Below are 27,790 nucleotides of genomic sequence, written 5' to 3'. Positions count from 1 at the left end.
CCTAAATTTCATGACTGTATTAGAATATCAAAAGGAATCTACAAAAAAACTAGATCAAATAAGTAAATTTAGTAAGGTCATAGGATACAAAGGCAGAGTACAAAAATCGATTGTATTTATATATAGTAGTAATGTACTATTGGAAAATGAAATTGAAAGAGAAATTCTATGAACAAACAATACTTAGGAATAAATACTTAATGAAAGGTTATATAAAATCTCTATAACAAAAACTTCAAATTAAAAAGTCAGGAAACAACAGATGCTGGAGAGGATGTGGAGAAATAGGAATGCTTTTACACTGTTGGTGAGAGTGTAAATTAGTTCAACCATTGTGGAAGACAGTGTGGTGATTCCTCAAGGATCTAGAACTAGAAATACCATTTGACCCAGCAATCCCATTACTGGGTATATACCCAAGGTTTATACATCATTCTACTATAAAGACACATGCATGTGCATGTTAAGCACAGCACTATTCACAATAGCAAAAACACGGAATTAACCCAAATGCCCATCAATGTCACACTGGATAAAGAAAATGTGGCACATATACACCACGGAATACTATGCAGCCATAAAAAAGAATGAGTTCATGTCCTTTGCAGGGACATATATGAAGCTAGAAACCATCAATCTCACCAAACTAACACAGGAACAGAAAACCAAACACCACATGTTCTCACTCATAGGTGGGAGGTGAATGATGAGAACACAGGGGCACAGGCAGGGAAACATCGTGCACCAGGGCCTGTCGGGGGTGGGGGGCTAGGGGAGGGATAACATTAGGAGAAATAGCTAATGTAGATGACGGGTTGATGGGTGTAGCAAACCACTATGGCATGTGTATACCTATGTAACAAACCTGCATGTTCTGCACATGTATCCCTGAACTTGAAGTATAATAAAAAAAAGAAACTTCAAAACATTAAATATGGGTTCACCGTATTTAATGCGGGTAGGTCATATAGCTTCTATGTCTAAATAGAACTCTGTATTGCTGTGTTATATTGCCCCACTTATGGGAGAGGCCTTATTTTTGTCATTTGGCAGCAACATTATCCTGAAAGGTTTCAGTGTCCTTCAGTCAAAATATTATGTGAACTATCTCTTTTCCTGAGTCATCTTTGATGAGAAATTAATTTGAATTTTCTATGACCTCTATCCAGAGGACAATTCTCTCTCTCAATGATGTTATTGTTCTCAAATGAAATGTTCTAGACTTAAAGACACAATAATATTTTAGTTCACAGTCCTAGACATTGGTACATAAACATATGGTTCTTAATTCTTAGGAACCGTGTGATACCTACATGAAGAAAAATCCAAATTGGGGGCCAACAAAGGTGGCAAAATAAATAAATAATAAAAGAAAAGAAAAACATCGTGTTTCCTCTTCCCTCCTCCCTCTCATCATTAAATTAGCATTGTTGTGGTCTCCCAGGTATTCAGTGTGGTTCAATGTTTGTGGCGAGGTTGCTGTCAGATTTTGTAGTGACTTTAGGTGGATTAGGTATTGAGCAGAATAAAGTTCTTCGAAAAGCAGGGCATGATCTTTGTATTCTTGAGAGAACATAGGCAGAACCTTATAATCACTTGCTAATTACCCCGAGTAAAGTAATTTGTTTTATCTGTCTGCCATTTGGTTTTCCTGCAAAGTGCTATATATATATAGGATTTTGCTCAAACTAATTACTACTATTTTATCATGAAGACTGTTCAAGGGTAATCCTCTTTCCTTAGCTTGCTTTCTCCTTGAATTTAAAGTCTTATGGTAAGCCAAGAAGCAGTTTAAACATCCTAGACTGTAATAGATACTCCTGATTTTTAGCCTCTCACTATAATAATGTGCAATGACACCTCGGTACTCAAAGTCAACAGCTGCTAACAAGCGTTGTATATGGCTTTTCTTAGTTGAAGGTTGTGGAATGGGTAGTAGGTCAAAATCAAAAGGAGTCTTGCTAGAATTTTATAATGACAGAGCACTTATAAATATCATAGTCACACAGTACCTTAAAACTGACAAGGAGCTCTCATATACCTAATTTCGTAGAATCTTCCTAATTATCATGAGAGGTTAGGTATGGTAGATTAGATTACTGTTCAGAAAGTACTCACTTCCTACCCCACCCCATGTCGTAGAGGAACATTTCCTCGCCCCACTGATTTTGAACTTTGTGACTTGCTTTGATCAATGGGATATTAGCAGACATGGTGAAAGGAAAGACTTGAAATGTATTTGCACAGCTGGGCTTTTGCCACTGCCACGAAAGACTATGTCCCAGAAAACTGGTCCCAGAAGAATGAGGGATATTTGGAGCAGACACAACCTGGAGCCTGAAGACAAGCCCAGCTGAGCCCAGCCTAGATTCACCCCAGCTGACCTGCTTACATATAAGCCAAAATAAATGTGCATTCTTAAAAACCTTGGATATACGGTGGTTGTTATGCAACAAAACTGATTGGCACTTCTGCTGTCATTATCCCTACTTTGCGAATAATGAGAGTAAGACTCAGAGAAGTAACCTTCTCAGAGTTTCCTATAAATTAAATAACAGAACCATAGTTGCCTATATGAAAAATAAGATAACAGAAAAAGGCCAATGGCATTTATGAGGCTGTGTGTGATATGCATTTGATCTGATAAAAGATCTACGTGTTGCTACATAAAAAATTACAACTATGAAGCCCGTTTTCTCTTTTGTCTTATCACTTCAGGATAAGTTCTAAACACTGATGGCTTTGCAAATGGATATTGACAGTCTCAGTCACAATATTAATGAGATATATTGGCTAATAGAAACCCTGAAGTTATATTTTCTTTATTGAGCCCAGTAAGATGAAACTCAGCTCCAGCAGTATTCTCTCATTTGAATGGCTGGTGTGGTTTCCTTGATTGAAATGACTGCTCTGTTGAGTTGAATGAATGGCACTGCTAAAAAAAAGTACTCTGTCAAATATTGATAGCTAATTAGATGGATTTTATCATAATAGTCAACTGCACTCACATACACGCACACACAAAGAAGAGCTATTAAAGATCTTGACAAGAAAATAAACTGAGCCTCAGAACATTACTGTTTATTCAAAGCTCATTTCTAAGTTTGGCACTCAAAGTAGGAAGATTTATTTTTATAAAACCAGTGAATAATAAACCCAAGGGAATATGTGCACATTTTAAGAAAAATCAGTACTAAGGTTGTCTATTATAGAATTCCTGGGATTCTTGACCAACCAGCTTTTTAGAAGCTCTGGAGTCTCCCAATTGCTCAGGCAGTTAAAATTTTTCAGGAATAGCCTGAGGAAGTTTTTCTAATAAAGAAATAGTCCAGGGACAAGGAAAAAAATACTGATACTTGAGAATAAATAAAAAGCTGTGAATAATCTTTAAGCCTTCACAAAGATGTCTATATTGTGTGAAGTTTGAGGCACTAATGCAAATATAGAGTGAAACTGAACACAAATTGGGGGAAAAAACTGAATCTGAAAGTAAGAGAGAGAAAAAGAAAAAGTAAAGAACCTCAGTGATTTCATTAAGAAATTACCATGGGGTAGGAAATCAGCTCAGAATTAAAGTTAATAAGTATCAGAGATAGTAATCAAGATGGTCCAGTAGCAGGGATACCAGCATCGTATGATAGGGAAAAAGGTATTGGTAGATATTGAGACTATTTAATAAATTTCTGTTCTCATATATTTTGACTCAAGTTAGCCCAAATATAGCTATTACTCTGCCCATTAGACTGAGAAAAATGAAAAGCAGCAATGCCAACAAATATATTAAGCCACAAAGACCTTGAGATGGCTCAGGTGGATACTCTTCCTTCCTCATAGATTCATAAATTATTCTTGGAAAATGCTCACAGGTAATTGAGCTAATTTGTAAGATTCCTTTAAACGTTCCTTTATTTACCTTGTTTCTCTTTACACTGTGAACTTTAGTACAAGCTAACATCTGCTAAGAATTAGCAGGGGAATGCAGGCTATTCAATTTAACAAAAAGTTAATGATTATTTGCACCAAATGATGATAATAACAGTAATAACATTAACTACCATATGTTGAATATTAGTATCCTCCATGAAAATTGCTTTATAATCAAAAAGCAAAATATACTCCTTGCCCTCAAAGAACTTACTTACAGTGTAATAGGAAAACTCTAATGATGATACTTTATTAAGCAGCTACTATGTGTCATCACTGTTCTAAATGCTTTACTTATGTGTATTAACTCATGTCATTATCACAAAAAAAATCCTATGAGATGGAAGCTGTTATTATCACCATTTGATAGTTGATGAAAGTGAAATCCATAGAGGTTTAAGTAACTTGCAGAACATCATAAAACCAAAACCCATGTTCATAACCTCTGTGTCATAATGCTCCTTTAACATCATAAATAGTTATGAGGTAAAATATAATGCCAAGAAGGGAGGCATTCTTTCTAATTAGGATATTTCAGAAGGTTATCTTAAAGACACAAGCATTTGAGATGAGTAAAATATAAGTTAAATTTAAGTCAGTCCACTTGGTCACTGATTAGCTACTGATGTCAATGATGTCAGAAAGAAGTGTGATTAGGCCAGGCGCAGTGGCTCATGCCTGTAATCCCAGCACTTTGGGAGGCTGAGGCAGGTGGATGATGAGGTCAAGAGATCGAGACCATCCTGGCTAACATGGTGAAACCCCCATCTCTACTAAAAATACAAAAATTAGCTGGGCATGGTGGCGCATGCCTGTAGTCCCAGTTACTTGGGAGGCTGAGGCAGGAGAATCACTTGAACCCAGGAGGCGGAGGTTGCAGTGAGCCAAGATCACATCACTGCATTCCAGCCTGGTAACAGACCGAGACTCCGTCAAAAAAAAAAAAAAAAAAAAAAAAGAAGTGTGATTTCTGCAATGTAAACATATATCAAAACATCATGTTGTACATCATAAATGTAGTAAATCTTTATTTGTCAACTTGAAAAATAATTTTTAAAAAAATAAACACGAAAAAGAAAGGTGACCAAAATGATATTTGGATAATTTTTCAAGTTCATATATCACCCCAATCTGTACCTTCAAGGTACCGAGCACCTAATAATATAGTAGAAGAAAGTTCTTAGGTTATTGAAAAATAAATTGGCTAAATTTTCTCAGAACTTTAACAATTGCAGAACTTTAATCTTTAAAGCATAGTAACCACATATGCCATTCATCTACCTCAACATGTGAGCCCAATAGTGACTGAATTTATAAAATACTCTGCATAATGGGTTAGACCACAGGTCAGGAAATTATGGTCCATGAGCCAAAGCCAATCCAAAGCCTGTTTTTGTAAATAACATTTTATTGAAACACAGCCATACTCATTAATTTACATATTGTCCATGGCTATTTTTGCACTACAATGGCAGAGTTGAGGAGTGCAGAAGAGACTCCATGACTAGCAAAGCCTAAACTATTTACTATGTGTACCTTTACAAAGTTTTCTAGCCCTTGGATTATAGAGAACTTTAGAATGAATAATCTCTCATTTTCATGAAAATCCTCTTACCCTCATCAAAAAATGTCCCCTTGATTCTATTCTAAGGCTCCTATAATATTTGAAACAATGTTTACAACATCAATATTATCTTTCCCAAGTTCAGTAAAGCCCAACCAACCCAAACTCATAGCCTCCTATTCTTTTATAAACGTCCTTCATGTTTTTCAAAACAGTTCTAAGTTACTGATGCCAAAAGGTTATTCATCATCTTCAACTTGTAAAGTATATACAAGTAGAAGATACTCTCCTGAAAGTTATAAAAATGACTTTAAACAGGACATAGGACCATTCTCTAAACTTTATACTCTGGCATGGACAATGTAAGTGCAAACAGTTGGTATGATATAATGAACAAAAAACATCCAAGCAGGTTATAAGCTAAATCTACCCAGTGGGTAGTTTTTATAATGTTATCTTCACAGTCCCTCCAGGGAACATGAGTTCCAAGTGAGACAAATTTATAAGCATATTCACAGTAATGTACTCAAAACAAAGCCTAAAAATTGAATTCCTTCTCCTGGCTTCCCCAAATAAGGATTCAACAGTTAACTTTGATGATCTTTTTTCCCATATCCTCCTTCAAAATTTCCCTTAATTCCCCATCTCCTCATTGCTGCCAATCTAGCCAGTATCTTTCCAGGCTCTCCCTTTCACAAATCAAAAGTTGTGGACCAAATGTTTGAGTCTCCCCCAAAATCAAATGTTGAAGTCTTAACCCCCAAAATAATGTGACTACATTTGGAGGAAGGACCTGTGAGAAGTAATTAAGGTTAAATGAGGCCATGAAGATGGTGACCTAATCCTATAGGGCTGGTGTCCTTATAAGAGGTAGAGAGAGCAGAGTGCTTGCTCTCTCTCCACAAGCACAAACAAGAGGTCATTTGAGCACATAGTAAGAAAGCAGCCATCTACAAGCCAGAAAGAGAGCCCTCACTAGGAACCAGATCTTCAGACACCTGGATCACAGACTTCTAGCCTCCAGAACCATGAGAAAATAAATTTCTGTTGTTTAAGTCAAGCAGTCTCTGGCATTTTGTAATGATAGCTCGAACAGACTAATACACCAAACCTAAACATCACCTATCTCAGTTTGTTTTGTGTTGCTATAAAGGAATAACTGAAGCTGGGTAATTTATAAAGAAAAGAAGTTTATCTGGCTCATGGTTCTGCAGGCCATACAAGAAGCATGGCACCAGCATCCGCTTCTTGTGAGGACCTCGGGAATCTTTTAATTGTGGCAGAAGGGGAAGGGGAGCCCGTGTGTCACATAGTAAGAGGGAGAACAAGAGGAGGAAGGGTGCCAAACTCTGAACAACTAGCTCTCACATGAACTAATAAAGTGAAAACTCACTCATTACCACAGAGGGAGGACACTAAACCATTCATGAGGGACCTGCCCCTATGACCCAGACACTTCTACTAGGCCCCACCTGCAACATTGGGGGTCAAATTTCAACATGAAATTTGGAGGGGACAAAAACCCAAACCATATCATCACCTAAGGATTACTTTCAAAAGTGACACTTTGGGCATGCTACTTTCTCCTCAAGAACATAGGTTTTGCTGACATGATCGTCTCTTCTTCTGTGACTATAATGATGTTTGAATTATCACCCTTATCTAGCATCCAAGGTTTGCCACAATCTTAGCACTTTCTAACCGTAACTATCTCCAAGAATTAACAAAGTTAGGTGCTTTGTTCACTGAGCCTGTATAAACCTTGCTCATCTCTACATTTGTTTGCCCTGAATTTTCACAAATAGCCCTATCTTTTCTGTCCATTTTTAAATACTTTATCTTTCTTATACCTTTAGTCAACTATGGGAGCCTGCAATGACTTCTTCCTCTGAATAAAATCTACTGCTTATATCACTTGTTTTGTAAAATACACATACATATATATATATATATACATACACACACACATATTGAAATAAACCAAATATGTTTTAAATATTTTTTCAATCCACCAGCTACAGTTAATTCGAATAGTAAATGAAAAAAATAAAGAAAGAAAGCTAACTTTTACTGTAACAACAATAAAAAAGACTTAACTTACCTAGAAGTAACTTCATCCAAAACACATGGGATCTATAAGATAAATGAGTAACAGAAAAGTTCTGTGAGATATAGCATATTTTTAGGAAGATTGAATAAATATAAATATTATGTACAATAATACATATTTCATGTATATGTCCATTATTTCCAAAGCAATATATAGTAATAAAGCAATATCAAAATCCCAATATGATCATTTGAATCTTGATAAAATTAGTCCAAAGTTTATCAAACATAAAACAAGTTAAAACAGCTAATAAGGAAAAAAGAAAAGTTACAGGAGAATTGCCTATATGAAATGTTTGACATTCTATAATAACTAACAGTATTATACTGGTACAATATAAATAATCATATAAACATATAGAATAACTTATCAACAGGTACTAATCTATAAAAGACTTTACTATTTCTTTAGAGAAACACTGCAAATCAATGGAAAAGATGGACACAACTGACTATAATTTAAAGAATATTGACTACTTGGAAATTAATAAACTCATAAAATTAAATTACATGTAAGCTACAGAGTTAACTATAAAAACTAAAACCTTAAAAAATAGGACTAAAATAGGTAAATATGTGCACTCTATGTGACGAAGTAATTTCTAAGCATAAAAACAGTGAAATAAATAGAATAGATTTTATTGCACAAAACAGAAAGCTCTCTATATTTAAAATATTTGAACCAAAATTTAAGGGCAAAGGTTAAAACAAAATAAGGAGAAAATATTTGAAATAACCATGGCAAAGGAGAGGGTCAAACAATAGACAGCATATTGGTATGAAAAATACACCCCATGTTAACAGAGCTTCATCTCTGGATGTTATTTTCCTCTTCTAACTTAATGCATATTTGAAATTTTTAGCAGTAAACAAAATGACCTATGTAATTAGTAACAACAAAAAAAAAAGTTATGAGGAGAAAGGAAAAGAAAAGTATAAAATAAAAAAGGAATTGCCAAGGAGGTTCTGGTTAGCAGAGACAGGCTGTTCTTCATTTAAAAATCACCAAAGATTTTTAAAATGGAAGAGAACTGAAACAAGAATTAGTCTATAAGTGATGGCAAAGAGCTCTCCCCCATAATAGGAGTTATTTAGTGTCTGATTCTAGAAGGGGCTTTGGTCAAAAGAACAAAGCCAAAGGAAAAGAACTTTGGAAGATTACTAAAAGCAAAAGCAATTTTATAAAGTATAATGTAGTTCTCAATTATACACTCTTAGATGGAGTAAAATACTATAATCCAATTGAAACCTCTGCTTCCATCTGATGGTTTACGAATAGTAACAAAAGTCTACAATTAAATTACTGCATCATTCACTTTTGGATAATAGATTGATAATATTAATACTTACAAAATAAAGAAAATTTAAGAAGGAGAAAATCATGTTTTCAGTATCAGTAATCAGAAGTCAGAATCAAGAGCCTACTGTTTGTACACTGCCTAAAATAACCTGTGTTAAGAATTAGAGTGCCATTGGATTTGAGGTTTGAATAGAGTAAAATTTAAATAATCACTCTAACAATTATTTATAAACAGACTATTATGTGCCTCTGCCATATTGAAGAGTCAATACAAGGAACAAAATAAGCATTTCCTCATCCTGTTGAGTTTTCAGACCATTGAGGGTTACAGAGACGTAAATAGACAATGATTATATAGTGTAATAAGCATTGGAGGGAGACACTTACAATGCTTTGACAGCACATAAGGAGCATTTATCTCAGATATGAGTGGCCAAGGAAAACTTCCTGAAAGAATGTACTTTTAAGCTGAGACCTGAAAGAGGGTAGAAGCTAGCCAAATTAATATAAAGGAGAAACGAATTATAGACAGGGGAAAATGCATGTGCTCAGACGCAACAGAAAGCATAGCTTCTTGCTGGAGAACAGAATGGGGAAGGAGAGTGATAAGAAAAATGGCTGGACGAGTTTAATCAGATTAGTAAGCCTGAACTTCTCCTTAGGGTAATAAAAAACCATTTGAGCAGGAATGGAAGGGGTGATATAAAGTTTTAATTATTAATTTTTCTTAATAGGAGGGACAGGGAGAGTCCATGGACTCAGCTAAGAGTTTCATACTATGAGATAAAATGGTGGCCTAAGCCAGAATATAATGCTGTGGATGGGGAAAAGTAAACAAATTTTAGAGACATTTAGGCATCAGAATATTTAAGAAATAGGGATTGAATGTGGGAAGAGTAGAGCCTTTTAAAATCTGTAGAATTTCAGTTGTCGAATTTATTGGAATAAAGTTTTTCATAGCATTCCTTTATTAATCTTTTGATACCTACAGAACCTGTAGTAATGTCATCTCCCACTCCTGATACTAGTAATTTATGTTTACTCTCTTTTATTCCTGATTATTCTGGCTAGAGGTTCATCAATTTTATTGATGTTCTCAAAAACTAGCTTTTGGTTTCATTGATTTTCTCTACTTGTTTGTTTTCTATGTCATTAGTTTCCACTCTGATCCTTATTTATTTTTTCTTCTACTTATTTTTTGTTTCATTTGCTTTTCTTTTTCTAGTTTCTTTGTTCCTGTCTTCAATATCAGAGTTGCTTTTAAGCTTTCTTCATTGAGACCAGATCATTTAATCTAGGGCTATTTTCCTCCACTTCTTAATACTCTACCCAATGTCTCATGAATTATGAGATTTTTGACAGCGCATAAGGAGCATTTATCTCTGGCTGATAGGAACAGTAACTATTCCTAGCCTTGAGTGAGCACGGGAGATTTTTCTCTGTAATCCCTTCAAGTGACTTCTTCCACAGTCTCCGTTAGTTCTTTCACAAGCATGCATTGATCAGTAGTCAGCTAAAGACTTGAAAGGAACCCTCTTAAGACCCCTGAAGTCCTCTGTCTGTGCGGTTATCCCCTCTCCCTTATTCTACCCTGCACCCTCTGGTCTCCTAGAGGAGGGTAATGGGAACTGATAGTTGAAAGAATGGCTTGACCACCCCTTATCAAGTCCTGTATAGATGTACCCTTCACTTTAGACTGTGTGGGTACAAATCACTCCCATTGCTCTAAATTCTCAGACAAAATCCAGAAAAAAAAATTCTCATTTTCCTCCCGAGTCATCTACCTTGTGTAGCCAGGAGTGTCCATCATTGACAGTATGCAAGGAGAGAAGGGAAGTACCCGTCTCTGATGAAACTTTCATTAGTTAAGGAGTTGAACAAGATAAGATCCAAAGTTCCTCCCAACTCTATTATTCTATAATTTTATGCACAATTCTAAAGAAGTAATTATCAGAATGCAATAGGAGAAAAAAGTCTATCCAATAAGCATAAAGAAAAAATGTTATTTCATCATATTAAAAATGAATGGCTAGATGACCTAGGAAGGAATGAAGGAGATGGCAATAGTTTTATTAGCAGTGTAAGAGAAGTAAAGGGCATTATATCATTAACATATTGTACTGTTTTCATATTTAATCGGTATATCAGAATGGGCAGCAACTTCAACTCAGGTCATTCTCTGCATCCCTAATGGGTCATAGCACATGTAATATTAATTATAGTCATTAAGTGAGAAGTCTCTGTAATGCTTTCAACTTAGGGTCTCTCCCACAGAAAGCTAAAGAAAAAGGTCTTCAGACAGACATTTACATTCCTTTGCTCTTGATTCAGCTTCTGTCTTAATAACAGGGAAAGAATTACAGGGCTACAACATGTCACTCTTGAAGAGTTACTTAGAGGACAGTATTGATACCTACTCCCATTTACCTAATCCCACTCTACTTCTAGGTGATTCATTTATAATCCCATGGGTAAAATAGGGTAAAAGCTATTATTCTGGAGTTTCTCCAAATTGTGAGAAAATATAGGTCAATCTTTGCAGTTTGAAGTTTCAGAATATCAAATTTTCATTACTTGAAGTAATGGACTGGCCTAATAAGCAAGTAATTTCCATATTACCTTTGGGGTTTAGTTCATTTAAAATCAAAAGAAACAAGTTTGACTATTTTTTCTACCACCTTTGTTTTTGACTAGTTTAATTAATACCTGCTGTTTCCAGCTGTGATGTCGCAAAGCATAATATGGTCATTAGTACTGCTCTGAGACCTGCACAACTAGAGCCCCTGCCCTGGGTCCTACTTCAGAGAGACCAGTTCCGGCCCTCTGGATATGACCCTCTGTGCTGGATGATGACTCTGAAGGCCCAAGGGTACCTGTCCATTTGGAACTTAATACCTTCCATCTCCTGGGATACTGAAGACCTGGAGTTCCCAAAGCCTGCAATAGCTCACCTCCCTGCATCTGGCCTCCCTAAGGTCGGCCATGCTAGAGCATGTATGTCCCTAAACCCAAGAGACAGCTGTTTCATAAGGTGTGAAGAGAGTCTAGATGGAATGTCCACATGCCTGTGTGTGGCCCCTCTTCCTGTTAGACACAGCCAACGATGAGAAGAGGTGAGCTGACGGTCAGAGACCATGAGTTTTACTCTTTCCTTGTGTGGAGGATGCCCTCACAGAAACCTTGAATGAGAAGCACACCAGCCACATAAAAAAATGATTCAAGCCAGTGAAATCCAAAAGTTAAATCACATATGCATGGATGGAGAAAAAACTGGGAAGTCTACCAGACTCCCCAGTTTTTCATGTTGCCCCTTCTTTCTCCGCCCCCCTCCTCTACCAACTGGGTAGGAGGCTGCTGAATATTGTGCCTCTAACCTCATAGGGTCACAAAGAGGAAACAGCAACACCAGAGAATTCCTGATCCTTCTTCCCCTCAAGCTCTGTGCTGAAATCCCAAACCTGAAAAAAAGGAATTACAGAATCCAAATCTATCTTCTTCTTCTCAATTACTTCCTTCAATCTCCCCCTTCTTAGTCAAAACAAAACCAGGATCATTGAGCATTTTTTTGTGCTTAACACAAGAAATAGCTACAGACTGGGGATACAGGAGGCTGCTGGATTCCAATTAACTTCACCACTTAACTTTGATTGCTGTGATACTCTGGATGAACTCACTGTTTATTAGTAAATAGGGGTGAGGATCTTAAAGACTAATGATGGCACTGATTGTAGCTACGCAATAGGGCCCAGATGTTTCTACACTTACTGCTTCCTTTCCTTGACCCTCTTTCCTGTAATTACTAGATGAAAGATGCAAATATGGCATTCAGGAAACCTGAAGCAAGCCCAAGCTACTGAGATGGTTAAAGACTAAACTTTGAATATTTGTCTTATACTCAGATTTCACAAGTTACATAACACATAAGAGAGACACTAGAAGGGGAAAAAAGGCCATACTGCATATTTGAAAGTGAGAATAGGGGAACAAATAAGACACATTTAACATGTACAATTGTTTGATATCAAAGCCAAATCTTGATGAGAAAGCCATACTCTACCATAAAGCAAGGTCATGTATCACAAAATCAACCATAGAAAATAACTCATGAGGGCTGTGCAGGGAACAAGGTACATACATATATCATCCATTTTAAGCTGATCTTACTGATCAGTCATCTCTTCCACAGTATAGAAATTTCATTTATCACTTCCATTTCTCTAAATGAATTTCCTCCCTACCATAGAATTTGTGTTGGGGAATCATAGAAGTGATTTAGTCTATCTAGAATTGCAATCAGATTTCTTTGCATATGGTTAAAGTTCTTACAAAACTACCAGATCAAAAACTAATTACAATGTAAGCCTCAGAATAAGCTACATAGTTAAAAAAAAAAAAAAGGGAAGATTGCTATTACTCACCAAATCTGGTTCCTTTCTTCTTCCTGTGTACCTGCCCTTCTTGCAGTTAGGCAGGACCATATGATTAATTCTGGCAAATGGACTGTGAGTGGAAAGAAATGGAAGAGACATGTTTCAATTTCATACTAAGGCAGTGAGAAAGTCTTACATTATCCTTCTCTTCTGCCTGTCTTCAGCAAATAAAAAGGCCATGTTGTGAAGATGGAATCACAAGATGGCACCTGCTTGGATTCCTAAGTCACCCCCTACTGGAAGGAGGCTTTCCTGGAGACTCTCTAGAACTGCAGCAGACCTTATGTGAGTAAAAATAGCCACTGAGATGCAGAGGAATTTTTTTGTCATTAATTCAGCATTGTCTATCCTAACTGGGATATGTATGTTACCAATGTAAGCATACCTAATATATTAGAGGTGATCTTTAATCCTAAGTAATCCTTAGACCAATAGACCATTGAGTTGATTTGATAGCATATGTAACATATATATATATGTGTATATATATATGTGTGTATATATATATATGTGTGGGGGGGGGGCTGAATTTTGATATCCCTAGTCCAAAATAATTCTTTAAAATTTATTAAATTTACTTATCTTGCCTGAAATTTAATTTGAGGGCCTCCTAGTTAGAATTACTCTGAGGAGTTTCTGGCATCACACACCAAATCATTGAATCATATTTTACCTGAAAAAGAAGAAAGGAAAAGCCTAAGACAATCTAATATATTAGTGTTATATTTTTTCTGCCCCAGACCCATAAATATACCTTGCCCCTTCACAAACAGGTACACACACAAGCATACAGAGACATAGAAACAGATATACTGTCCACTCTATGCCAGAGCTGTGCTAAGTGCTTAAGAACACAGAGTTAAGTAAGACATGATCACTACCCTCAAGGAGGAAGTAGAAATAAAAACCATGAAAAGATTATGATAGAGTGTAATAAGATCTTTGATCCAGGCTACAATTGGAGCTCAGTAGAAGGAGAACCTAATTCCACCCAAAGGAAGACAAAGATGCCCTCACAGAAGAGATGATGGAAGCTGAGTAATGAAGGGAATAAGAATTTTCCAGGTAGACAAGCAGTAGAAGTGTATTCCAGGAAAAAGCACAGTACATGAAAACATATCAAGTCACAAAAGAACTCCCCAAGTATTTAGATTGGCTGAAATGTAGTGTGCTTGTAGGGGTAATTGTGGGATGTAAGTTTAAAAGAGCAAGTGAAAAAAGGATCACAAAGCACATTTTAAGCCAGGTTCTTTCAGTTATCTATTGCTGCATAACAAGCCACTTCAAAACTCAGTGGCTTAAAACAACAGTTCATTATTATTTTTTTGGAGGCACCACAGTTCATTATTACCTGTTCTGTTTCTTTGGGTTGACCGGGCTCAGCTCTATGGTTCTATTTTGAGGTCTATGATGTTGCAATGAAATGTTGGCTGGGGCTGCAGTTCATCTGAAAGCTCAGTCAATTCTGCTGGAGGTTCAAAATTGCTCAGTCACATGGCTGGCAATTGATGTTGCGAGCACAGCTGGAGCTGTCAACTGAAGCACACACACATAGCCCCTCCACACGGCTTGGACTTCTCGTATCATGGTAGCTGGGTTATAAGAGGGAGTCTTCTCATATCATGGTAGCTGGGTTATAAGAGGGAGTCTTCTCATATCATGGTAGCTGGGTTATAAGAGGGAGTGTCCCCAGAGTAATTGGTCCAAGAAACAGAAAGTATAAGCAGCCAGTCTGTTGACTTCTGGGACCAGAAAATAGAACAGGATTACTTCAGTCATAATTTTGTTAAAACAGTCACAGAGCCCATTCCATATTTAATAAGAGTGAACATAGACCCCATTTCTCAGTGGGAAAAGTATCAAAGTATATGTAGCCATCTTTAGTCTGTCACACAGGGCAAGATCTTAAACTTTATTCTGAAAGCACTGAATGGAAAGCAAACATAGGCCTTTACACAGGAGACTGATAAGACAGAATTACATTTGAGAAAGATGATGCTAATGGCAGAGGAAGGAATTTGGTATTGGGGGAGAAAGAGTAGATTCTAAAAGCTCAATTAAGAAGAAATGAGCTCACATGAGAGATCATGAGGGTTTGAAATTGTGATAGCCTCTATAATGCTGGAGAGGAGAGAACAGAGTCAAGAAAATTTGAGGGGACAAAAATGATAGGACTTGGTGACAACTTTGATATAGGGACAAATGAAGTAAAGAGAATAGACAAAAACCACTCCTGGGCATCTTAATATTTAAGTGAGTGGTGATCTCATTATATGAAAAAGAAAAGATCAGAAAAAGAAACTAGGGTAGTGAGGGGAGCAAAGGATGAATTATGAATGCAGTTTTATTTTTAAAACTATAAAAACATTTCTTTATAGTTTAAAAAATAAAATGAAGAAAAAATTGTTTTTAATGGAATAAATATTAGATAATGCATTTCTCCAGGACTCAGTGATCTTCTCTATATTAAAAAGCCTAAGTGGGTATTATGGAAGAAATAAATATTTTTTCTTCCTCTTTTTAAGTTTATCTATAGAGAATTCCTTGGCAAAATTGTCAACATTCTATCACATGGCAGAAATTAAATTTAATAAATCTGCCTATATTAGAAAAATGGATTTTATAAACTATAAGTGTGTCATTAAAAATTAATAGCATCCACTTCCTACAAAGCCACTACTTTCCATTTTTCTGAGCCATCTTTCAGAATATAATTAGCTTACATTTTGATCATCTACAAATGATTGGCTTTAGCCATTTCAGATGAGCCCCCACTTGAATTCCCTGGCAGCACTGAACTGAGATCAATAGTCTCCATGAGTATCTTCTCAGAGGATCCAGCAGTCTCCAGTCACTGCAAATGAAATGCTAGCTACAAGAATAGAGAGCCCAGAAATAAGTCCATGTATTTGTAGTCAATTGATTTTTGACAAAAATACCAAAAAAACACAATGAGGAAAGGGTAGTCTCCTCAATAAATGATGCTGGAAAAGAAATGATATTTACATGCTAAAGAATAAAATGAGACTCTCATCTCACACCATATTCAAAAATCAACTCAAAATGAATTAGACAGTTAAACTGGAGACGTGAAACTGTAAAACTACTAGAAGAAAACATAAGAGAAAGCCTCTGTGACATTGGTCTGGGCAAAAAAAAAAAAAAAAAATTGGATATGACTCCAAAAGTACAAGCAACAAAAGCAAAAATAGACAAATGTGATTACATAAAACTAAAAAACTTCTGCACCACAAAGAAAACAATCAACAGAGTGAATAGACAACCTGTGGAATGGGAGAAAATATTTACAAACCATATATCTGATAAAGGATTAATATCCAAAATATATAAGGAATTCAAACAACTCAATAGCAATAAAAATGAACGACCCGATTAAAAAATAGGCAAAGAACCTGAATAGACATTTCTCAAAAGAAGACATACAAATGGCCAACAAGTACATGAAAAGATGTTCGACATTACTAATCATCAGAGAAATGCAAATCAAAACCACAATGAGATGTTACCACACACCTGTTAGAGTGGATATTATCCAAAAACATGAGAGATAACAAGCGTTGGTGAGGATATGAAGAAAAGAAAGCCCTTGTATACTGTTGATCGGACTGTAAATTAGTACAGCCATTATGGAAAACAGTATAGAGGTTCCTCAAAAAATTAAAAGTAGAGCTACTGTATAATCCAACAATCCTACTACTGGGTATATATCCAAAGGAAATGGAAATAGTATGCCAAAGAGATATCTGGACTACTGTGTTCACTGCGGCAATATTAACAATAGCCAAGGCTGGGCATGGTGACTCACGCCTGTAATCCCAGCACTTTGGGAGGCCAAGGTGGGTGGATTACCTGAGGTCGGGAGTTTGAGACCAGCCTGGCCAACATGGTGAAACCCCGTCTTTACTAAAAGTACAAAAAATTAGCTGGGCGTCGTGGCAGGTGCCTGTAATCCCAAATACTCAGGAGGCTGAGGCAGCAGAATCGCTTGAACCTGGGAGGCAGAGGTTGCAGTGAGCTGAGATTGCACCACTGCACTCCAGCCTAGGTGATAGAGCCAGACTCTGTCTCAAAGACAAAAAAAATAGCCAAGATACAAAATCAACCAAAGTGTTCATCAAGGGATGAATGGATAAAGAAAATGTGGTATATATACACAATGAAATACTATTCAGCCTTTAAAAAGAAGGACAATGTCATTTGTGACAATATGAATAAACCTGGAGGACATTACGCTAAATGAAATAAGCCAGACACAGAAAGACAAATATTGCATGATCTCATATACTTATATATGATATATATCTTATATATTGACTAAAACAACTTTATAGTTATTTAAACTGTCTAAATAGATCAACTAAAATAACTTTATAGAGGCCTGGAAACTAGTCAAACATCTATGGCAACCAAGCAAACACCAAATAAACAAAAAGCTTCATTCAAAATGGTAGGAAATTTTGGGCTCTGTTTTTTGGCTTTTGCCCACATTCTCCCCAGAACAGTGAATTCAGGAGGAAGTGGCCCAATTCCTGGTTCCCTTCCTTGTGCCAGAAAAAAAGAGAAGCTATTTGCAATGTTCTATCCTGTCCACATGAGAGCATACATATACGAAATCTTAAAAAGTTGTACTCATAAAAGTAAAGAGTAGAATGGTGGTTACCAGAGGCTTGGTGGGGGTTGGGGGGTGAAGACTGGGGAGATGTTGATCAAAGGATACAAAATTTCAGTTAGATGAGAATAAGTTCAAGAGATCTATTGTACATCATGGTGACCATGGTGATATATTGTACATCATTAATAATGATTACTGTATACTTTAAAATCACTGAGAGTAGATTTTAAGTGTTTTCACCACACAAAATAAGTATGTGAAATAGGCCAGGCACGGTCCCTCACGCCTGTAATCCCAGCACTTGGGAGGCCGAGGCAGGCAGATCACCTGAGGTCAGGAGTTCAAGACCAGCCTGGCCAACATGGCAAAACCCTGTCTCTACTAAAAATACAAAAATTAGCTGGGCGTGGTGGCGCACGCCTGTAATTCCAGCTATGGGAGGCTGAGGCAGGAGAATCGCTTGAACCTGGGAGGCAGAGGTTGCGGTAAGTGGAGATCGTGCCACTGCACTCCAGCCTGGGTGACAGAGCGAGACTCCATCTCAGAAAAAAAAGAAATAATACATATGTTAAATGGCTTGATTTAGCCATTCCACAATGTATACTTATATCAAAACATCATGTTGTACAGTCTAAATGTATATATAATTTCATTTGTCAATTAAAATGTAAAAATGAAATAATGTTTTATTAAAAAAAGAAATGCTAGCTACAGATGCATTTTGAAGAAGTACAAAAACAGCATTGGTACTGCTCCTGCTAGGTATTACTGCTGTCCAAGATTGGCTAATGGCAGACCAAATTGAAGCACAGGCCTCACAGAAGCTCCATGCTATTAAAGGAAGCTCTAAATGATCCAGTGTGGTACACATAGTATATGTTAACTTTTGGCTTATACCTACACCATGCTATTGAAATGGTTTGAAGCAAAACCTTTTCATTGGATCTTTATTTTAAAATTAATTTTTCAGTTACACATACATCCTCAGACCTCATCAGACTGGAGAATCCCATTAACATTAGAAAGCTAAATTGTTCTGGATTTTACCATCCCTCTAAGATTTCTAGCCTGATAAAAAGTATCCCCCACACATTCCACTCTACCACGTACTTCTAGCAGTCCCCAAGAGGTTTCTCACATGTAATCATGAGCAACTCCTATCAGTTTGCACTTGACACTATTTCTTTGATCTCTTCAACCTTCCCCCTTCAGTGGAGACTGCTAAGGCTCCCAGTGGTGACAAAGCCATGTGAAGTTATCTGGCCTCTTCCTCTGTCACCATGGTTGAATGACTTCCTACTGAATACGTACCATTTCTAGTACCATATGGCTTTTATAATCTAGAGCCCTGAATAAATTATATCCCAAATGTCATCTCATTTCCTCTTGCAAATTGTTTCTTTCAGACCTATCCTGCCTGGCTCTCAGATATACTCAAATAGATCTCTGGGCCTAGCTTCCATGTCAGGCAAAGATATCCAATCATTACCACTATATCTCATAAAAGAATATAATTAAGTCTTTGAGACTAGGGTAAACTTTCCAAATGAAATTCCATTTCTTTATTCATATTCGTTTTGCTCTGCTTTAAAACTCCTATTCTGAGAGTGACATCAGCAAGATGGCAGACTAGAAAGCTCCAAGTCCTCATTCTTCCATGGAAACATTAAAAAAAAACTATAGATTGACTAAAATAACTTTATAGACCCCTAGTCAAACATCTATAGCAATGAAGCAAACACCTAATCAACAAAAAGCTTCATTCAAAATGGTAGGAAATTTTTGGCTTTTTTTGACCTTTGCCCACATTCTCCCCAGAACAGTGAATTCAGGAGGAAGTGGCCCAATGCCTGGTTCCCTTCCTTGAGCCAGAAAAAAAAGAGAAGATATTTGCAATGTTCTATCCTGTCCATAGGCTGTTCAAGTGTCTGGTTTCTGTTTGCCTGACTCAGAGCTTGGACAGGGAATAGTAGAATAGTTTGGATCTCAAGCTAGCAGAAGCCAGGGAAGGCAATGGTGGGTGCCATAGTATGGGAAGACGGCAGGAGGATTGCAGACCTTCAGACGCCAGGTGAAAGATATTGTGGGCAGAGGAATACAGTGGAACATGTAATGCCCTGAAAAAAACTGGGGTAAGAATCTATGGGAAATTAAGAAATTTTAAAACAGCCATGTATACAAGGGAATAAAAAAAAAGGGCACACAAACAGGCAGGATGCATGCCCAGAAGAGACCTGAGAATTAAGCCTTCACTCTGGACTAATCCCTAAGGCTCAAGGGCCCACTAATTAGTGGTGGTCTTTGAGGCAAGTCTCAAAGACTGGCAGAAGTGACTATTTTTGCAAATGCCCAATTTTCAACAACAGATCAAAAGGAACAAGAAGAAACAGAACAACATGACCCACTCAAAGGAACAAAATAAATCTCCAGAAACTATCTCTGAAGAAATACAGGAATTATGTTTATTAGACAAATACTTTAAAATAATTGCCTTAAATACGCTCAAACACCTATAAGAACCAAAGAAAATCAGGAAAATGATATATAAACAAAATAAGAATATCAACAAAGAGAAATTATTTCTAAAAGAACAAAACAGAAATTCTAAAGCTGAAATTCTAAAGCTCAAACAGGCAGAAGAAAGCATCAGTGAACCTGAAGACAGGTCCTTGAAATTATTGAGTCTGATGAGCAAAAATAATGAAGAAAAGTAAAGACCCTAAAAGATTCATGGGACACCATCAAGCAGGCCAAATACACATAATGGGAGTCTCAGAAGAAGAGAGAGAGAAAAGGAAAGGGCATTACTTAAAGAAATAATGGCTAGAAACTTTCCAAATTTAAGGAAAGACATGGTCTTGGTCTGCTCAGATTGTCATAACAAAATACCATAGACTGGGTGGCTTAAAAAATGTAAATTTGTTTTTTCACAGTTCTGGGGGCTGGAAGGTCCAGGATCAAGGAACCAGTATAGATTTCATTCTGAGACGTCTTCTCCTGGTTTGCAGGCAGCCACCATGTTGCTGTATGCTCACATGACCTCTTTGTTGTGTGCATATGAAAAGAGGGTGCAAGCTCACTGATGTCACTAATCCCACATTGAGGGCTCCGCTAAATACCATTCCACTGGGGGTTTGTACATCAACATATAAACTTTGGGAAATGCAAACGTCATCTATAACAAACACAGGTCTACAAATCCGAAAATTCAATGAATTCCAAGTAGCATAAATCCAAAGACACCCACACAGAGAAACATTATAATAAAACTGTTAAAGGAGAGTCTGGAGAGCAGCAAGAGAAAAGCAACTCATCACATAAAAGGGATCCTCAATAATATTATCAGTGGATTTCTAAGCAGAAACCTTACAGGCCATAAGGCAGTGGGATTATACAGGCAAAATGCTGAAAGAAAAGTGAAAATTCTATATCTGGCAAAACTGTCCTTCAAAAAGGAGAGAGATCTTAAGACATTCTCAGACAAACATAAGCTGAGGGAGTCTATTACCACTAGACACGCCCTAAAAGAAATGCTAAAGACTATTCTTCAAGTTAAAATGAAAGGATTCTGGGTAGTACCTCAAAGCGTACAAAAATATAGAGTTCTCCAGTAAAGGTAAATTCATAAATGAATACTTTTGAAAGTATTATTTTAATATGGACTAAAGTCCTCAATCAAAAGACATAGATTAGCCTAACAGATTTTTTTAACAAAACAGTGTCTAACTATACACTGTCTGCAAGAAATTCATTTTAGATTTAATGACACACACAGGCTGAAAGTGAAGGGATGGATAAAGATGTCCCATGCAGATAATAACCAAGGTGACATATAGGATCTAATTAAACAAGAGCTTCTGCACAGCAAGAGGAACTATCAATAGAGTAAACAGATAACCTACAGAATGGGAGAAAATATTTGCAAACTATGCATCTGACAAAGGTCTAATATCCAGCACGTACAAAGAGCTAATTTACAAGAAAAAAATATTACACAAAAATTCAGAAGAAAAATCTACAAGAAAAAAACCAACCCCATTAAAAAGTGGGAAAATGACATGGACAGTTTTCAAAAGAAGACATACATGTGGCCAAAAAGCATATGAAAAAACTCATTATCACTGATCATTAGAGAAATGTAAATCAAAACCACAATGAGATATTATCTCACACCAGTCAGAGTGGCTACCATTAAAAAGTCAAAAAAATAACAGATGCTGGTGAGGTTGTGAAGAAAAAGGAACACTTATACACTGTTGGTGGGAGTGTAAATTAGTTCAACCATTATGGAAAGCAGTATAGAGATTCCTCCAAAAGCTAAAAACAGAACTACCATTCAACCCAGCAATCTCATTACTGGGTATATACTCAGAGAAATATAAATCATTCTATCATAAAGACACATACACGTGAATGTTCACTGCAGCACTATCCACAATAGCAAAGACGTGGAATCAACCTAACTGTCTATCAGTGATACTTTGGATAAAGAAACTGTGGTACATATACACTAAGGAATACTATGCTGCCATACAAAAGAAGGTGATCATGTATTTTGTAGGAACATGGATGGAGCTGGAGGCCATTATCCTTAGCAAACTAACACAGGAAGAGAAAATCAAATACCACATGTTCTCACTGATAAATAGGAGCTAGATGAAGAGAACTTATGAATGCAAAGAAAGGAACAACAGACACTGGGGACTGCCTGAGGTTAGAGGGTGGAAGGAGACAGAGAATCAGAAAAAAATAACTGTTGGGTACTAGGCTTAGTACCTGGGTAGTGAAATAATCTGTACAACAAATCCCCATGGCACAAGTTTACCTATATAACAAACCTGCACATGTACCCTCGAACCTAAAATAGTAGTTAAAAATATAAAATGTAGAAAGATCTCAAATAAACAAACTAACTTTATGCCTCAGGGAACTAGATAAAGAACAACAAACTAAACCCAAAGCTAGCAGAATGAAGAAAATAATAAAGATTATAGCAGAGATAAATGAAATGGAGAATAGAAAAGAAATAGAAAAAAATCAACAAAACTAGGAGCTGCTTTTTTGAAAAATAAACAAAATTGATAAATCCTTAGCTAGATTAAGAAATAAAGAGAAGACTCCAATAAGCAAAATCAGAAATAAAAGATACTATGGTCTGAATGTGTCTCCCCAAATTCATATGTTGAAACTTAATTGCCAACGTCATAATATTAAGAGGTGGGGCCTTTAGGAAGTAATTAAGTAAAGAGGGCAGAGCCCTCATGGATGTGATCTACTCTGAAGGAAGCAGACATCTTGGAAACAGAAACCTGGCCCTCACCAGACAGTGAACCTGTTGGTGCCTTGATCTTGGACTTCCCAGCCTCTAGAACTGTGAGAAATAAATTTCTATTGTTTATAGATGACCCACTCAAAGGTATTTTGTTGTATCAGCACCAACAGACTAAGACAAAAGAGAAGGTATTACAAGTCATGCCACAGAAATAAAAAGGATAAGACAATACTATAAACAATAGTAGGCCAACAAATTGAATAACCTAGAAGAAATGGATAAATCTCTACAAACACACAACCTACCAAGACTGAATCATAAAGAAATGCAAAACAGACTAATAACTAGTAAGACGATTGAATCAGTAATCAAAAACCTCCAAACAAAGAAAAGTTCAGGACCAAATGTCTTTTTTGATTGATACATATTTGTATATATTTATGGTATACATGTGATACTTTGTCACATCCATAGAATGTATAATTATCAAGTGAAGGTATTTGGGGTGTCCATCACTTCCAGTATTTATCATGTCTATGTTTTGGGAACATTTCAAGTCCTCTCTTCTAGATATTTTGAAATATACAATGCATTGTTTTTAACTATGGTTACTTGACTGTGCTGTCCAACATTAGAACTTATTCCTTCTAGCTAACTGTATGTTTATACCCATTAACCAACCTCTCTTTGTCCCCTACCATGTACCCACCCTTCCCAGCCACTGGCATCTATCATTCTACTCTCAACATAATGACCTCTGGTTCCATCCACGTTGTTGCAAATGACATATTTCATTCTTTTTTGTGTGGCTAAATGGTATTCTATTGTGCATATATACCTCATTTTCTTTATCCATTCATCCCTTGATGGGCACTTAGGTTAATTCTGTATGTTTGCTATTGTGAATAGTGCTGTAATAAACACAAGTACAGGTATTCCTTTGATATACTGATTTTTCCTCCTTTGGGTAGATACCCAAAAGTGGGATTGCTGGATCATATGGTAGCTCTATTTTTAGTTTTTTGAGACATGTCCATACTGTTTTCCATGCTGACTGTACTAATTTACATTCCCACCAACAGTGTACAAGGGTTCCCTTTCTCCACATCCTTGCCAGCATCTGTTAGTTTTTGTAGAACCAGATGTCTTTGCTGGAAAATTTCACCAAACATTTAAAGAAGAATTATGATATGATTTGGCTCTGTGTCCCCACCCAAATCTCATCTTGACTTATAATCCTCATAATCCCCACATGTCACAGGAGGGACCTGGTAGGAAGTGATTGAATCATGGAGGTGGTTTCCCCTGTGATGTTCTCATGATAGTGAGTTCTCATGAGATCTGATGGTTTTATAAGTGGCGGTTTCCCCTGCTTTCTTCTCTCTCCTGCTACCTTGAAGAAGGTGCTTGCTTCCCCTTCACCTCCTGCCATGACTGTAAGTTTCCTGAGGCCTCCCCAGCCATGTGGAGCTGTGAGTCAATTAAACCTCTTTCCTTTACAAAATACTTAGTCTCAGGCAGTTCTTTATAGCAGTGTGAAAACGGACTAATACAAATTAACGTCGGTCTTTCTCAAACTCTTCCAAACAATTTAAGAAGAGTGAATACTTCAAAAATCATTTTATGAGGCCTGCATTAACCTGATACCAAAGCCAGACAAAACACTACAAGACAACTAGAGACCAATTTGTCTGATGAAAATTGGGGCAAAAATCCCCAACAAAATGCAAGCAAGCTGAATTCAACAACAACACATTAAAAGTATTATATACCATGATATTTATATCTGGAATGCAAGGATATTTCAACATCTGAAGTCAATCAATGTGATACATCACATTCACAGAATGAAGGAAAAAAAACACATGATCATTTCAAATGACGCTGAAAAAGCATTTGACAAGATTCAATACCCATTCATAATAGAGACACACAAAAATGAGGAATAGAAGGAAATTACCCCAAAATAATAAAAGTCATAGATAAAAAGTCCACAACTAACATCATACTCAGTGGTGAAAGACTGTAAGATTTTCCTTTAAGATCAGGAACAAGACAGAAATGCCTGCTTCTGCCACTCCTGTTCTAAATGGTATAAGAAGTCCTAGCCCGAACAATTAGGCAAGTATAAAAATAAAAGGCATTCAATTCAGGAAGGAAGAAGTAAAATTATCTCTGTTCACAGATGACATAATCTTATATAGATAAAACCCATATTCTATTATGCCATTTTTATTCCTATGAGTTTCTCTCTCCTGAATTGTGTACTTGGTCACTATAGTTCCAAATGACCAATTTGTGTTTTTTCCCCACAAAGAGTTTCTCTGTATGTATTAGTCAGGGTTCCCTAAAGGGACAGAACTAATAGGATATATAAAGGGGAGTTTATTAAGTATTAACTTACATGATCACAAGCTCCCACAAGAGGTTGTCTGCAAGTTTGAGGAGCAAGGAGAGCCAGTCCAAGTCTCAAAACTGAAGAACTTGGAGTCCAATGTTTGAGGGCAAGAAGCATCCAGCATGGGAGAAAGATGTCGGCTCAGAGGCTAGGTCAGTCTCGCCCTTTCACATTTTTCTGCCTGCTTTATATTCGCTGGCAGCTGATTAGATTGTGCCCACCAGATTAAGGGTGGGTCTGCCTTCCCCAGCCCACTGACTCAAATGTTAACCTCCTTTGGCAACACCCTCACAGACACACCCAGGGTCAATACTTTGCATCCTTCAATCCAATCAAGTTGACACTCAATATTAACCATCACAGTGTATTTCCCTTAACTTCAATGTTTGGTTTCTGCCTACTTGACCTTCTGGTAAACACTAAAAAATAAAGAGTTCACAAGTAAACTAAAAAGTACAGAGGTATGTTATTGCCTGCCCATGACTATATCAGAGTTAACTGCAATCTGCATAAAATATTGATAAATTACTTGATATATGTTTTTAAATGACAGTGATAAGGCATGCCACAACTCCACATGCAAATGAATCCCTTTGGGAGGACCGTCACAACCTGGCTAGCCTTTTTGTTCAGCCTTATCTCTATCAGACTAGACTTCCCATAGATAGCCCCAAGCATACCTGGACTAAAATAATACCTTTGTTTTTGCTTGCCTTTACCCGAAAAATTCTCCCCCACTTTCCCTTTCCAGTGAACCTCTTCTACTCTTCCATCATGATCCAGCTCAAATTCTGCCTTCTCTTTCAAGGGTTCCCTGACTGCTAGTAATACTTTTTATATGTCTCTATTATAACATTTATCCCTATTACCCTGTAATTAACCCACCTAAGGTTGACCTCTCCTCATAAACTATAGAACTCTCAAATGCAGGGAACATGTAGGCATTTTTGTATGCCTTATAATTAGATTAATTCTGCCTCACAATAGACCTTCAATAAATGTAGTTGGTTTATTTGATGAAATAGCTAATATTTATTGAACATATTTATTTAGTATGCTGAGAAATTTTTCCCTATCGTTTTATTTGGACCTTGCAAAAAACCCTGTGAGATGAAAAGTATGCCTGTTTTACAGACAAGTAAACTGGGGTTTGTAGGAGCTAAGAAACTTGGCCAAGATCTCAAAACTCTAGTGTTAGAGCCAAGATTTGTTCCAAGGTCTCCATCACTCCAAAACCCACTCATTTAATTATTATGCATATGCGCAGGCATACACGTATTATATGTGTACATATACATACAAATACTGTCTATGGAAGAGTTGAGTAATTGCAACGGAAACCATATGGCCTTCAGAGTTTAACATATTTACTATTTAGTCCATTGCAAAAGAAACGTTTTCCAACCCCTAAAGAGGAAAGTGAATAGAATCAGAAAGACTAATTAGGATGCTGCAAAGTAAGCATGGTTTGGAGTAATTTCTAGACTGATTGACAGCAAGAAAAGAAATTAATCCAAGAGATAATAAGGGCACAAAATATAGTAACATTAAGTCAGAGAGGCAGTCATGAGGAACAAAATAAAGCATTCACAAACTGATAAATGGTAAAATTACTGGCCAATACAAAATTTAGGAGAAGAAAGCTTATTCTGGTGATAACTCTGGACATGATTGAATTTGAGGTGGTAGCAAGAAATGAAAGTAGAAATTAAAACAGAGGGCAAGCTTTAAAGTCTAAGTTACAGCGTCATCAACATGGAAATGACTGATGAAAGTTATTCAAGGTGATGAGCATTCCAGGAGAAAGAATAGAGAAAGAGAAGAGCAAAAGGACAGGAGTGTGAAGACAACAAATGTCTATACTTAATGAACAAATGTGACAGTTTCAATCATTCATCAAATGTAGGTATCACTAAGTATAAAAGTTTATCCCCTGTATAATTTCCTAATAATGTAAAAGCATTCTCATTTTATATGCTTTTAAAAATCTTTAGCAAATGTCTAGCGGGTGCAAAGCATTGTGCCACATGGTAGAGAGGGACAGGAAAGAACCTGGTTGCTGTGCTTAAAAGAGTTTCTAACTTATTGAGGAAGGGCAAGAAGGTGAAGAGAACCATGAAGTTGAATGGCAAGTCAGAAAATAATGAGGATGGATTATGT

The 27,790-nt window shown here is 36.7% G+C and overlaps 1 long non-coding RNA gene across 1 annotated transcript in view; it reads left to right on the top strand.

The window, feature by feature from the left end:
* The window catches only part of LOC117977557 (uncharacterized), an 86,031-nt gene that overhangs the window by 43,283 nt on the left and 14,958 nt on the right, over window positions 1–27,790 (top strand). Inside the window, exon 4 of the long non-coding RNA XR_004668751.2 lies at window positions 13,492–13,612. This is a non-coding gene — a long non-coding RNA (uncharacterized LOC117977557). The remainder of the gene's footprint in view (window positions 1–13,491; window positions 13,613–27,790) is intronic.

Source organism: Pan paniscus, chromosome X, assembly GCF_029289425.2.
Source record: "Pan paniscus chromosome X, NHGRI_mPanPan1-v2.0_pri, whole genome shotgun sequence".
In the NCBI taxonomy this organism is placed as follows: Eukaryota; Metazoa; Chordata; class Mammalia; order Primates; family Hominidae; genus Pan; species Pan paniscus.
Note: the sequence above shows the minus strand (reverse complement) of the source record. Positions and strands in the feature narration are given on the sequence as shown.